The following is a 7360-nucleotide window of genomic DNA, read 5'->3' as shown; positions in this document are numbered from 1 at the left end:
GTTGAGGGCAGAGAGACTTCGTGAGGGCGGTGAGGGCGGAGAGACTTTGTGAGGGCGGTGAGGGCGGTGAGGCAGAGATGAGTTGAGGGCGGTGAGTCTTCGTGAGGGCGAAGAGGGCTTCGTGAGTGAGAGATGGAGGCTGAGAGAAAGGGTATCTTAGAGAAAGGCTGAGAGAAAGGGAATTTGGCAGAAATTCATTTTGCCGCCTGAGTTTTTAGTCATATGGCGCCAAAAACAGACCGTGTGTTTTTAATCCCCACTATTCAGTTCCGTGTTTTTTAATCCCCCACTTAATAATAGCACTTCTAAATATATGCTATTCTTTAATGTAATATATACTCAATATTGTTGTAGTGTGTAACCATTCATTTAAAATTATAAAGTGTTATACATTTGGGATCCCAAAATACTGTTTAGAAGTATTTACAACTCAAAATATGATTATAGTCGACTAAACGGCAAAATTTGGATTAAGACATAACATCTCCCAAAAATACCCTTGGCCATGACAACTAGGAAGGCCGAACATGTACAGCCAATCCCGGATATAACCTGGTCCAAGGCCTGATTCTTAATAGGTATGATATAAATCAACATGTAAAGTTTGGATATAGCCGAGCACAAAATATCTATCCCGATCTAAAAATCGATTCCTAAAATCTCGAATGTACAAGTCTAAGGAGTCATAAACATGAGAGATAATAAAGGAAAGATGAATAGATAAAAAAGTTAGATATACAAATTAAAAATAAATTTTTCCCGAGGAGAAAAAACCTCGAACTGAGCCCAAGGGCAATTGTTTACAAACAAATATAAAAAAACAGAAGAAAAAAGATTGTCATTAAGCCCTTCCAGGGTGCCATGAGAACGTGACCTCCTCGCCTTTCTGCTCGGCCGCTACAGAGGCATCCCATGTTTCTGAACGCTCCTACAAGATCCAAGCCTTGAATGTTTTAATGTACAGATCCCACAACGCAGGAGCCATGAAAAAAAAGTTGCCATCCTAGTTAAAGGTCCAGCAATGGTACAACATTTAATATAACTAGAGGTGGATCAAAATAAGATCGCTGGATGAGTTTAAATTACTTATAACCCTGGAAACAACCAGGTACAAAACTACTCTGGATACAACAAGGTCCAAAACTTAGAAGCTCGGAAAATTGATTATTCGATGGCCTTCTAAGCGCTCGAGATGTCAATAAACCTAGCACGAACTAAGTTTAAATCACTTAAAACCCTGGATACAACCCAGTCCAAAACATAGAAGTTAGGAAAATTGAATATTCGATGGCTTTTCTAAGAGCTCGAGATATCAATAAACCTAGCATAAACTTAGTTTTAATCATTTAAAACCATGGATACAATCAGGTACAAAACTTTGAAAGTTGGGAAAATTGTTTAAATCAAGGGTTTTTTAAAGCTCGAGTTATCAATAAACCTAACACGATCTAAGTTTAAAGTATTTAAAATCCCGGATATAACCGGGTCCAAGGCCTGATTCTTAACAGGAATGATATAAATCAACACATAAAGTTTGGATATAGTCGAGCTCAAAATATCTATCCCGATCTAAAAATTGATTTCTAAAATCTCGAATGTACAAATCTAAGGAGTCATAAACATGAGAGATAATAAAGGAAAGATGAATAGATAAAAAAGTTAGATATATAAATAGAAAATAAATTTGTCCTGAGGAGAAAAAACCTCGAACTAAGCCCAAGCGAAAATGTTTACAAAAAAATATATAAAACAAAAGAAAACAGATTGTCATTGAGCCCTTCCAGGGTGCTTTGAGGATGTGACTTCCTCGCCTTCCTGCTCGGCCGCTGCAGAAGCATCCCCCATTTTTGATGGCTCCTGTAAGATCTGAGCCTTGCATTTTTCAATGTACGGATCCCACAGCGCGGGAGCCATGAAAGAAAAGTTGCCATCCTGGTTAAAGGCCCACCAATGGTACAACATGTCTTCCATGGACGACAGTGAGGCCATCTTCTCTTCTTTAACTGCAGCCTCAGCCTCTAGCTGTTTTGCTTTGGCTTCATCAACCTCGGCTCTTGAGTTGTGCAGTCTGATCCTGGAGAGTAGCCAAGGCAATGTTTGCAGCCTGCTCGATTTCCTGGAATGAGACGAGGGCGAATTTAGCATCATTTTCTCTCTTTTGAGGAGCCACAAAAGCATCTTTTGCGGCCTGCTCGCCTCCTTGGGCAGCAGTCAAGCAGTCTTGGCGACATTGATTTTGGCCTGGAGCTCGTCATTTCTAGCCCTAGCTCAGGCTATGCTGCGATGTTGAGCCAGGGCAGACTGCAAAATAGCTCTGGATATATTCTTTGACATGATAAAAAGAAAGATGTCACCAAGGAAGGATAACTTACTGTGAGGTTTATTCCCAAGGCTGACTCCAGGACATTCTCCGGACTCCATTATCATCCTTAAGTCCCTCGAGCTGGCTTTGTAAGTGTGCCCCACCATGTGGCTCGCCGTCTCATAGAGGATTCCCCGAAAGTCTTCAGGGATCCTCTTCAGATCTTTGGGATCAATTGGTATGCAGACGGTCGCAGCTGGAATAGGAGAAGCTGAAGGATTAGCTTGAACTAGTTGATCCTGAGAAGGTGTGAACCGAGCTGTAGGAGGAGGAGGAGGAAACCTCCTCTGCGTGACAGAAGACACCAAAGCTGTCGAGCTCGTGCCTTTCCCTTTAGCATGGAACTTTGAAGCATTTCCCACTGCCAGAGGGGTCTTCTTGGTAAGTCTGGGCCTCTTCATGACAGGGCCCGAGCCGGTTTTCTCAGCTTGGAAAGTAATGCGTAGGTTAGGAGCTCCAGTCTGTTCCATCTCTTCGCCTAAAAAGAACAAAAGGAGATTAGGTCACAAGTAAATTCAAAAGCATACACAAAGAAAATAAATAAAGATCCTACCCTCTGGGCTGGGAGAAGAGTCTATTATCACGACCTCCGGCCTTGGGATTACTTGAGTAGTAGGAGAGTCTACAACTAGAATCTCTTGGATCCTAGGAGGTTCAGGTTCTGGTTCTACACTGGGGCTAGACTCATCTATGTACTGCTGAAATCATGGGGCAAAGGCGCCCTGGAGCAGGGAAGGCGATGACCTACGGTTGGTTCCATACTCCTCATAGATGGCAGACCTAAAATTTAGGGTATTATCTACAACAGTAGTGCCCTTAGGGTAGTTATTGTCATGGCGCACCACCATGTGATCTACACACTAGAGCACGGTGATATTACGGTCTGGGTTGTGAGGATGATGATGGATGAGCTTATTTGGGTTAAATCTAACTAACTTAAAATCGGCAACAACACAATCTAGTTCCCTATAAGGATATGGGTTACCTTGGCCGGAGGGGCCGACAGCTTCTCCTGACGCAACTCGCTCTAAATTGGGTTCTCGAACAGCCTTGGGAACCCGCCACTTTTGCACAAGAGGCACCTCGTCCTCTTCCTCGTCCTCGCCTCCGATGGCCGGCAAGGCCTCTTCTTGAGAGGGCGGGAGCTCGTGGATTACAAGGAGAGTAGCCTGGGTCCTTAAGGCCAACTTCTGGCCTTCGCCAATGAACTTACACACTAGAATCATGATGTCATTCATGATTTGGCAGTAATCCTTCTCGCTGGGGGCAGCCTAGATAATTTCTCGTACTGACCCCCAAAGGTCACGGACTTCGCCGTCCTCGCGAATATGGCTGCACGAGAAATAAACTAAGTTAATACTAGTGCAAGGGAAATATCTTAGAAAGAATAAATTTCACGAGCTGAGGTTCGTGAATAAAGAACTTACGAGGATGGTTGAAGTATCTGTGTTCACAGTTTCGAAACCCGTTCGACATAAAGAACAAGTCTTTATAGTCGTTATGGGGTCTTGTGAGCTTGATGACCGGAGCAAAATTTGGGAATCTGGTGAGGTAGTAGAACCTGTGACCTTGACCTATTTGCTCCGGGCTGGCCTTGAGGCAGAAGAAGTATAAAATATCTGCTGGAGTGGGGACCTCCCACTTGTGCTTCAGAAATAGGTATTTCAACCCCACCAAAAGCCTATAAGAATTCGGGGGGAGCTGAAATGGAGCCAACTTCATGAAATTTAGAAAATTTGCGAAGTATTGGTCCAAGGGTAGGATGGAACCCACCTTCAAGTGTTCGTCACTCCAGGTAGTGAAATCATCCTAGAGAGGAAAGCAGCTCCTTTCCCTTCAAAGGAAGGTCAGGCAATGAGGACTCCAGTCTCGACCTCGATGTTGTGGCTCAACATAATCTTGTTTACCCTCCCCTGGGTTGTGATCTTGGAGATGATTCTTTCTGCCTCGAAGTAGGCGTTGGGGTCAACCACTACTTCCTTTCCACCACTAGACCGAAGTGGAGAATGGGAGACTTAGGGGCAACCTCCTTCCCCTTCTTCTTTGGTTGAGAGGACGGGCTGGGTGTGTTCTTCTTGGGAGCCCTCTGATCGCGTAACGAACAGACGACCTAATTAGTAGGTGACCTAGGAGGATTTAAAGGTTTCAACGCGGAAGTACAAAGAGGGAATGTTTTATTTTTATACACGAGCTGAGTTAGCTTCAGCTGCATCGCGTGATGCCACGCGCTACCCTACGCTACATGCCTCGGTTTCCTAACAGACCCTTGATATTTAGGGATCTGTGTGTCAGAAAATCAGGCCACTACTTTCCTAGGGAGGCGGTATACTGCAAAACCACCCAAGAAGCGTGACCCCTAAGCAACCTAGTTTGGACCCTAAAAACTTTTCATCTTCTATATCCCGAATGGGTATTTTCTAAATTCTCCATGAATCACCCAAGTTTACCCAGAAATTACACTGCAAGAAAAAATAGTATTCATAACACTTAAAAACTGCTAACCAGGAGTATTGATAACGCTTCTGAAAAAGCTAACATAGCCCCTGTTATTAAAAGTCCTGCCTTTTCTATAATTCGAATGTTATGTTCGATGTTATCTTAAACTATTCAATAACACATTTTTAGTTGCTATAATATTCAAATAATAACATTTAGTTAGAGTATTTGGTTATAAATTTGAAGTTTAACCTTATACTTTTTGCATAACACTTTCCAATTGTTATGAAAATTGTTATATTTGATCATTTTATAACGTTTTTAGTTCAGTTTATTATATAAATCATAACTTTTTTGTCCCAATTATAATATATTATACAAAACAACCATAATTATTGTAAATTCTCCCAGTAATAACATTTTGCTATTTTGTAGTATGCATTTTTAATTGTTGTAAAAAGTTTTTAGTATTGTATTTAGATTAAAAAAAACCACAATTGATCACAATTGTAATATTAAATAGATCAAAAAATCTAAAATATTCAATATATATGATAAACCATGAGTATTTTTATATGTGAAGACGAACTACTTCAAACCATGACACTGTCCACTTCAAAAGTACTTAGTTCTAACTTGAGTTTGAAAGCATACATAATAAAATTCTATAGTCTTGCACATCTTTTGCTCCAAAAGTAAAAAACAGAAACATAACAAGATACACAAAAATTAAACCATGAAGCTTGCTCCACCCTCCATTTCAACATCCATTCCATTGTGCATTTGTCTTTGTTGTGAGGTCGATTTGCTTAGCTACACAAGAGTTTAAATAATTAATGCTTAAACTTAGAGTTAATAGTAAACTAAAAGTGTACAAAAAGAAAGAAAGTTAATAACCTCATTACGACTTTATAAGCTGGCCATGCAATGACACTAACTACAGGACATAAACATGAAAGATTGAAGATTTATGCTTGGTAAAATACTCATTAGAAAAGTTAGCTCAAGCACTTTATGATTATGAAATAAAAATGCAAATGATACACCAACCAAACATATAAATATATATATACAATACAACAACTTATTTATAAAGAAAACCCAATTGCATAGACACATGAACTAGAATTAGATCAAATATAAAGTTCCAAATAACAAGAGCAATGAATTTTCCATTTTTATTGTAGATTTCACTAGTGGACAATTAAAGGTTTCTCAAAATCCTGTAGACCTAGTTTCCATAAGCTAATCAACTAAATTAAAATGTCACAATAGAGTGAGGGTATTGTTATGTTGAGATTATATATGAAACACCAAAAAGAGTACAAAGCATAAACTAAGCACAACGTTAGAAGTCAAAAATAAATGTATTTCTAAGAATGAGACAAATTAAAAGCATTTAACAATATGGTATTTAAAAGAAAAGGAAAGAGACTTGACAAGATGCTCATCCAAATAAGCATAGATTCTTTACACATGGCTAAGAAACATTTATAAGAAACTCAAGCAGCCAAACATCTAAACCTCACTACAGCAACAAAGAATCTGCTTCACTAATGCAGTAAACATAGGACAAATTATATCCTCAATCAGAATACCAATATCAACATCATGGAAACACAATATAAAATATATATATATATATACAGCAAGCTAAATCTGAATATATCAAACATGGAAGCACAATGTTAGAAAAATATACAACAAACTTTGAAAAAGTAATGTGAGTCTGCAAAGATTTACATAAACAACAAATATAGTTTGGATTTTTGGCATGATCCAAACTAAATTTAAGAAACTCATCGACCAATTTTATATATTCCACTGACAACCTATTGGCTAACATCCATTCCTTTTCCATATTGTGCCTATTTGTTTTAATAAAAGATACAAATTATGAAAATAAAATAAGCATACTAAACAAAACTAAGTATAAAAAATCTACTAAAAATTGGACAACATATATCACCGCAGCACACAGAATTCTCATATCCTACTTCACTAAGACATGCAAGTTTTCAACCTTCCGTTATCACCGCAGAACATAGAATTCTCAGAACCTACTTCACTACAGATGAATATCTAAGATATTCAAACTCCACTAAAGTTATAGAAATTCTATTCAAAATTATAAAAGATTGAAAATTTTAAAAAACTAAATCAAATACAACCTACCTCTTGCAATTAGCTACCAATCAAATGCTTTGCAAGAATCACTAAAGCATTTAAAAATCATAAACACCTTATAAATACTATCACTCAAAAATCTTCCTTAAACAAAATATAAATTTAAAGCAACTGGATAAGTAACAGACCATAAACTTCCCATAACAACACCCTTATAAAACATAAGAGAGAATAAAGCTGACAACAAATAGAACAACATCAGAGCAGAAACAATACTAACAAAACTTAAGAAAAAATAGGCTCCACAGAGAAGATAAGACAAAAATGGCAAAATATACCAATGAGAGTCACTGGGAGCGACAAGTGACTAGCATGACAACCAAATAATATTTCACTACACTTAATTAATAATAACTACGCTTTAAAAGTTCTATG

This window comes from Humulus lupulus, chromosome 4 (genome assembly GCF_963169125.1).
Source record: "Humulus lupulus chromosome 4, drHumLupu1.1, whole genome shotgun sequence".
In the NCBI taxonomy this organism is placed as follows: Eukaryota; Viridiplantae; Streptophyta; class Magnoliopsida; order Rosales; family Cannabaceae; genus Humulus; species Humulus lupulus.
Note: the sequence above shows the minus strand (reverse complement) of the source record.